This window comes from Apodemus sylvaticus, chromosome X (assembly GCF_947179515.1).
Source record: "Apodemus sylvaticus chromosome X, mApoSyl1.1, whole genome shotgun sequence".
Lineage (NCBI taxonomy): Eukaryota > Metazoa > Chordata > Mammalia > Rodentia > Muridae > Apodemus > Apodemus sylvaticus.
The window spans coordinates 98,778,144-98,784,573 of NC_067495.1; the positions used below are offsets into that span (position 1 = coordinate 98,778,144).

Below are 6,430 nucleotides of genomic sequence, written 5' to 3' on the forward strand. Positions count from 1 at the left end.
CCGCGCGCGGGGGGTGGGGGTGGGGGTGGGGAGAGCGGGGCTCGCACGAAAGACACAGACAGAGATAGAGACAGAGAACTTTTAAAGTTTGTGTGGGTCAACTGGTCTAGAAAAGAATGTTAAGCAGTCCCACCAGACCGAGGGACCGACTTAAGGGCTCAGTTCCGGTTTGAGAGAGATTTGCACTCACTGCATCAACTGGACGCGCCGATCCCCAACGCACTGATTGCGTGCTGAGCCCCGCAGCGAATGCAGAATTTTAATTGTAACTTTGTCTAGAGGCCTGCTGCCGGGTTTTGTTTTGTTTTCTATGAAATTTCTGTTGCCAAGGAAGTCGGGATTACAATTTTGTCCTACAGATTGAGATAGCATGGTGTATTCATAGTTATCAAAATCCTTGGGTTGCGTGGGGTTTTTAGTTGGTGAATATCCACGATGTGGGGAAAGCAAGGCACATACTATATAATCTCAATTACCCAAGTGTATGTACGCTTACAGGACCGAGAACAACAACACAGCCAGCCGAGCTGCTTGTGACCAGGTGACTTTGTTCTTGCCTTCTTGTGTTTTGTTTCCTGTAATGTACATATTAAAAAGTAAACGAAAGCTTCTTTCAAAAACTTTTTTAAAAAACTAATATGCATGTCTCTCGATTGTGAAATTAATGTGAAAGCATGCTCACATTCCTAGCTGCCAAGAGAGAAAGAAAGAGAAAAAAAACTTGGAAAGGTTGTGTGGGTTAGCTGGTTCAGAAAAGAACGCGTTAGGCAGTCCCACTATGGGCGTTCGGTTCCCTTTTGAGAGAGATTTGCACTCACTGCTTCGACCGGAGGCGCCCATCCCTGGTGCAGTGGTCGCGCGCTAGCAGTGCAAAGAAAAGGAAGCCACAGGCCTAGTCCCCTCGCCCACACAAGCCACCAACAGATTTCATAGCGCCTGCTGGACCCCAGGTCCGAACTCCTGGCAAATCTAATTCCAAGGTTCAGACCACCCCTAGCAACCCTGGAGGTGATCTCTAAGCCCTCCGCCCCCCCCCCCCCCAGCCCCCGCGGCCGCCGCCGCCCGCTGCCGCCGCCACCGCCACCGCCACCGCAGCCGCCCCGCCTGCCACGCAGCACTTGAGCAAGGAGAACGAGCCAGAAGGGCGTGTTGGGGGTTGGGCGGGGTGCCGGCCAACAAGGAGCATCAGAAAGCCTGGGCTCTAAATCTGAAAGGTTTTGATTTGGAGGAAGCCGGGATCCTCAGGCTCAGTGGAAAACCTCAGAATGCTCCACAACAGACTGAAAGTGCTCCACAGTCAGAAAACTACGCCTGGCTCCAGCTGGAAGGCTTACAGAAACATTCCCTCCCTACCAGACAGGATTCTTGATGCCCCAGAAATCTGGAATGACTACTACCTGAATCTTGTGGATTGGGGCTCTGGAAATGTAAAGTATAACAGTGTATACTTATGGAATGCTGGTTCTGGTGACATCCTGCAGTTGTTGCAGATGGAGCAGCCCGGGGACTACATATCCTAGGAGGCCTGGATCAAAGAGGGCAGCTACCTAACTGTGGGCCAGTGATGCTGAGGTGCAGCTATGGGATGTACAGCAGCAGAAACGACTTGGAAACATGACCAGTCATTGCGCTCCAGGAAGCTCCCTAAGTTGGAACAGTGACATCCTGTCCAGTGGTTCGTGGTCTGGCCACATCCACCACCATGATGTTGGGGCAGCAGAACACCATGTGGTCACCCTGAGTAGCTATAGCCAGGAAATAAGTGGACTGTGCTGGGCATCTGGCAAGTGATGGCAATGACAACAATGTCAACTGGTGGCCTAGTGGTGCTGGAGGAAGGGATTGGGTTCCCCTGCAACATCAAGGTGCTGTCAAGGCTGTTGCATGGTGTCCCTGACAGTCCATTATCTTGGCAACAGGAGGAAGTACCAGTGCCTGACACATTCTCATTTGGAACATCTGCTCTGGGGCCTAAGTGCTGTGGATGCACATTCCCAGGGGTGCCCTGTCCTCTGGTCTCCCCACTATAAGGAGCTTAGCTCAGGTCATGGTTTTGCCCAGAACCAGCCTGTTATTTGGAAGTACCCAACCATGGCCAAGGTGACTGAGCTCAAGGTCACACAGCCCGGGTCCTAAGTCTTAAGGTGACTACTGATGGGGCCACAGTGGCATCAGCAGCAGCCAATGCTCTAAGACTCTAAGGTTGTGGTGCTGCTTTGAGTTGGATCCTGCCCTTTCCTGGGAGCCTGGGTGGGGTCAGGGTGGTGGGAATGAAGGTGGGGATGGTGGGGGGGAGGAGGGAGGAGAAAGCCAGTGCTAAAAGTAACCTTATCCACCAAGGCATCCACTGAAAACAAACCTTTCCCTTCTTGATTTTGTTTATTTCTTTTTCTAATAAAGTTCATATGTTCCCTTAAAAAAAGTTTGTGTGGGTCAGACTGGGTATGAGAGTCAGCTATGGGACTTCAACTCATTATTTATTTGTTTTTATTTGCAAAAGTGTTTTGCATGCATAAGTGTCTGCACTATGTATATACTTGGTGTCTGCAGAGGTCAGAACAGGATGTCAGATCCCCTGGAACTGGAGTTATAGACAATTGTGAGTTGCTATGTGGGCCCTGGGAATTGAACCTACAGAACTAGGATTCTGTTCAAGTTGCTTAATGTAAAAAACCATACATGGTGAAACTGTCTACTTTTTAGCCAGGAAATCTATAGCAACTGGCTCTTCTGCCTGTAAAGAAAAGAAGCAATATCTTTTTTTTCTTTTTTCGGTTCTTTAATAATATTCCTCCCTTCCTTTCTCTCTTCCTGCCTCCCTTTCTATTGCTCTCTCTGTCTCTCTCTCTCTCTCTGGGTTTCTGTCTCTCTTTCTTTTAAAGACAGAAGTTTAACAAGCAGGAAGGCCCAAGTGAGGATGCTTCTATCCCACTCCGAAGGAGAAACAAAATAATAACACAAGGCAGAGGGAGAGAGGGACCTAGGTGGGAGAGGGGAGGGAGAGGAGAAAAGGGAACTGGATCAGGTATGGGGTTGCATCAGGGAGAGACAAGAGAGAAGCCCAGAGGGCCAGGAGAATGAATGGAAATGCAGCCCCTGGGAGTGGGAGGTGGGCGAAGCCTCTAGAAAGTACTAGAGACCTGGGAGGTTAGGGACTCTCAGAACTCAGTGGGTGTTGACCTTAGCCAAAATGCCCAACAGTAGGGGAAGGAGAATGTGAAGAGTCCACCTCCAGTAGATAGACAGAGCCTCAAGTGGAGGGACAGGGTTACTAACCCACAGTCAAAATATCTGACCCAGAATTTTTCTTGTCTATAAGAACTGCAGGGGCAAAAATGGAGCAGAGACTGAAGGAAAGGCAGTCCAGTGAAGGCCCAACTTGGGCTCTATCTCCTGCCTGGGATGGTAGGGGTGGGGTACGAAGGGGAGGGAGTTAGGGGAGCAGGGAGCAACAAGGCCTGACACTATTACTGATGACTTGCTTACAGTTGGGAGGTCAGCATGGATGTCCTCTGAGAGGCCCTACCAGCAGCTGACTGAGAGAGATATACTGTACCAGTGGTTGAATGAGGGGAAGGATTGAAGAAGCTGAAGGGGAGGGCGACCCCATAGGAAGACCAGCAGTCTCAAGTAATCCAGACCACTGGGAGCTCCCAGAGACTGACCACCAACCAGGCAGCATACTCTAGCTGGTCAGAGCTCCCCCCACCCCACCCCTCACACATACCCATGTAAGTAGCTGAGGGCTGCCTGGTCTGGCCTCAGTGGGAGAAGATTCACCTAATCCTTGAGAGACTTGAGATCCCAGGGAAGGAGGTTGCCTGGTGGTGGTGGAGAGAGCACTCTGGCAGGCTAAGGGCAGGAGGAAATAGGTCGAAGAACTGTGGGAGAGGTGACAGGGACAGGGGTGGTTGGAATGGGGGATGGGGGGGTGGGGTGGGTGGGGTGGGGGCTGGAGGAAGGATGGTGGAATCCCTGAAATGTAAGTAAATAAAATAATAGTAAAAAGACAGGGTCACCTCTCTTTTTATGACTGTAACCTCTAAGGCTGTGCCAGAAAAGAAAAAGGTTTCCTGCTGTGTCAGAACCACTTCAGGAATTTCACAGAGTTGAAGGTGAGTGTGGCGCCTGCGGAAGAAGTTTGCCCTGCAGACATAGATAAAGGCAAGGAAGAAGCTCTTCAGGGAGAAGGCGGAACACTATCGCCAGGAGTACAGGCAGGTGTACAGGGCTGAGATTTGGATGGTCAGGATGCCTAGGAAAGCTAGAAACTTCTAAGAACCCGCAGAAGCAAAACTGGTGTTTGTCATCAGAATCTGAGGTATCAATGGAGTAAGGTCGAAGGTCTGCAAGATATTTCAGCTTCTGAGTCTTCAATGGCACCTTTGTTAAGCTCAACAAGGCTTAAAATAATATACTGAGGATTGTGGAACCTTCCATTGCATGGGGGTACCCCAACCTGAGGTCAGTAAATGGGCTCATCTACAAGTGAGGCTATGACAAAATCAATAAGAAGTGGATTGCCTTGACAAATAAGTCCTTGATTGCTCTATCTCTTGGTAAATTTGGCATCATCTGCATGGAGAATCTAATTCATAAGATCTCTACAGTTGGGAACCGCTTTAAGGAAGTGAATAACTTCCCGTGGCCCTTCAAATTATCTCTCCCACAAGGTGGAATGAAGAAAAAGAGAACTCACCTTGTGGACAGTAGAGGTTCTGGCAACAGGGAAGACCAAATAAACAGGCTTTAGACAGATGAACAAAGGTGTTGGATATGGTATTTTTGTAATCTGTTAATAAACAGTCACAGCTTGGCAAATCGGAAAAAAAAAAAAAAAAGACAGGCTCAGTCTGTATATTCCTGGGCTAGCCTAGAACTCACTATATAGATTAGTCTGGCCTCGAAATCAGAGAAGTCAGCCTGCCTTTCTTCCCAGCAGCTGGGATTGAAGGTATGAGCTACACCCCTACTGTCTTGTTTTATGTGTGGTGCGAGTTAAATGCTGGTGTGCATGTGCCACAGTGCATGTGTGGGTGTCAGAGGACAAGTCTGGGGAGTCAGAGTCAGCTCTTTCTTTCCACTGTGAGTTCCAGGGATGAAACTCAGGTGGTGTCAGCCTTGCAAGGCAAGAACTTTTACTCAGGAGCTATCTCACTTTTCCAGGTTTGATGGAAGGCTATAGGGTTGGGATGGTTCCAATCACCACCTCCTTCAGGAAATAGAAAGCATTTTACAAAACTGGGGCTTTGGTCAGGTGACTGACTTCTATCTTCCCTTAGAGTAGTGAGTAGCATGGAGTGTTTCTTCTGAGTCCAGGATTTGGCATGGACTCTTGTCATTGACTGCAACACCACCCTGCTTAGAAATGACTATTTCCTTTCCAGAAACACTCCCCAAAACATCTGGTACATACATGTGCTCTCACCTAGACAAAGTAGTAATGTGAATGGAGAGGGTATGAGGTATAGTTACAGCATATTACTCCATGTATACTTGCTTTGGGCACTTGGAAAACTTCATAATGAACATGGCCTATCGAAAGTAATCTAGGGCTACTATCCTATAAAAGGACTCCCCATCAACATTCTGTTTAAATTTCATTCCCTTAGCAATTTCCATCCATGCCCTTTTTACATTTTTAAATTTATTTTTTATTTATCATTCCATTTGTTTACATCTCAAATGATGTCCCACTTCCTGGTTAGTCTTTCACAAGCCCCCCATCCCACAACCTCCCTCTCCTCCCTACCCTTTGCCTCTATGAGGGTCCTCCCCTACTCACCTACCCACTCCCACCCCACCCATCTAGCACCCCCCCTGCCCTATGCTAGGGCATCAAACCTCCACAGGATCAAGGGCCGCCTCCCATTTATGTCACACAAGGCCATCCTCTGCTACATGTATATCTGGAGCCATGAATCCCTCCCTGTACACTCCTTGGTTGGTGGTCTACTCCATGGAAGCATTGGCTGGTCAGGCCAGCTGATGTTGCTCTTCCCATGGGGTTGCAATCCCCCTCAGCAGTCCTCCCAACTTCCTCCACTAAGTTCCCTGAGCTCAGTCTGATGGTTGGCTCCAAGCATCCACATCTGCATCAGTCAGTTGCTGGCTGGACCTCTCAAGGAACAGTCACACCAGGTTCCTGTCAGCAAGCACCTCTTGGCAACAGCAACACTGGTGGGGTTTAGTGTCTGCAGACAGGATGGAGCCCCAGGTGGGGCAGTCCCCGCCTTCTATGCCCTTAAGTTGGTATAACTCTCATAGCCAATATGATGCTAATCCAAACTTTTATTGAAAATCATAACAAAACAGGCATTAACTTTGTACATAGTTTCATTCACCAGCTGTTGAACCAAGCAATGTTTGATAGTGTTTACCAACAATACAAATCTGGTTGGAAAACACTTTGGGAAAACTGATGTAGACT

The 6,430-nt window shown here is 48.6% G+C and overlaps 2 pseudogenes; both read left to right on the forward strand.

Moving 5' to 3' along the window:
* Positions 1-778: 778 nt before the first annotated feature.
* Positions 779-2,351, forward strand: LOC127674619 (cell division cycle protein 20 homolog; annotated as a pseudogene).
* A 726-nt stretch (positions 2,352-3,077) lies between these two features.
* Positions 3,078-4,753, forward strand: LOC127674620 (60S ribosomal protein L7-like; annotated as a pseudogene).
* The last annotated feature ends 1,677 nt before the right edge of the window (positions 4,754-6,430 follow it).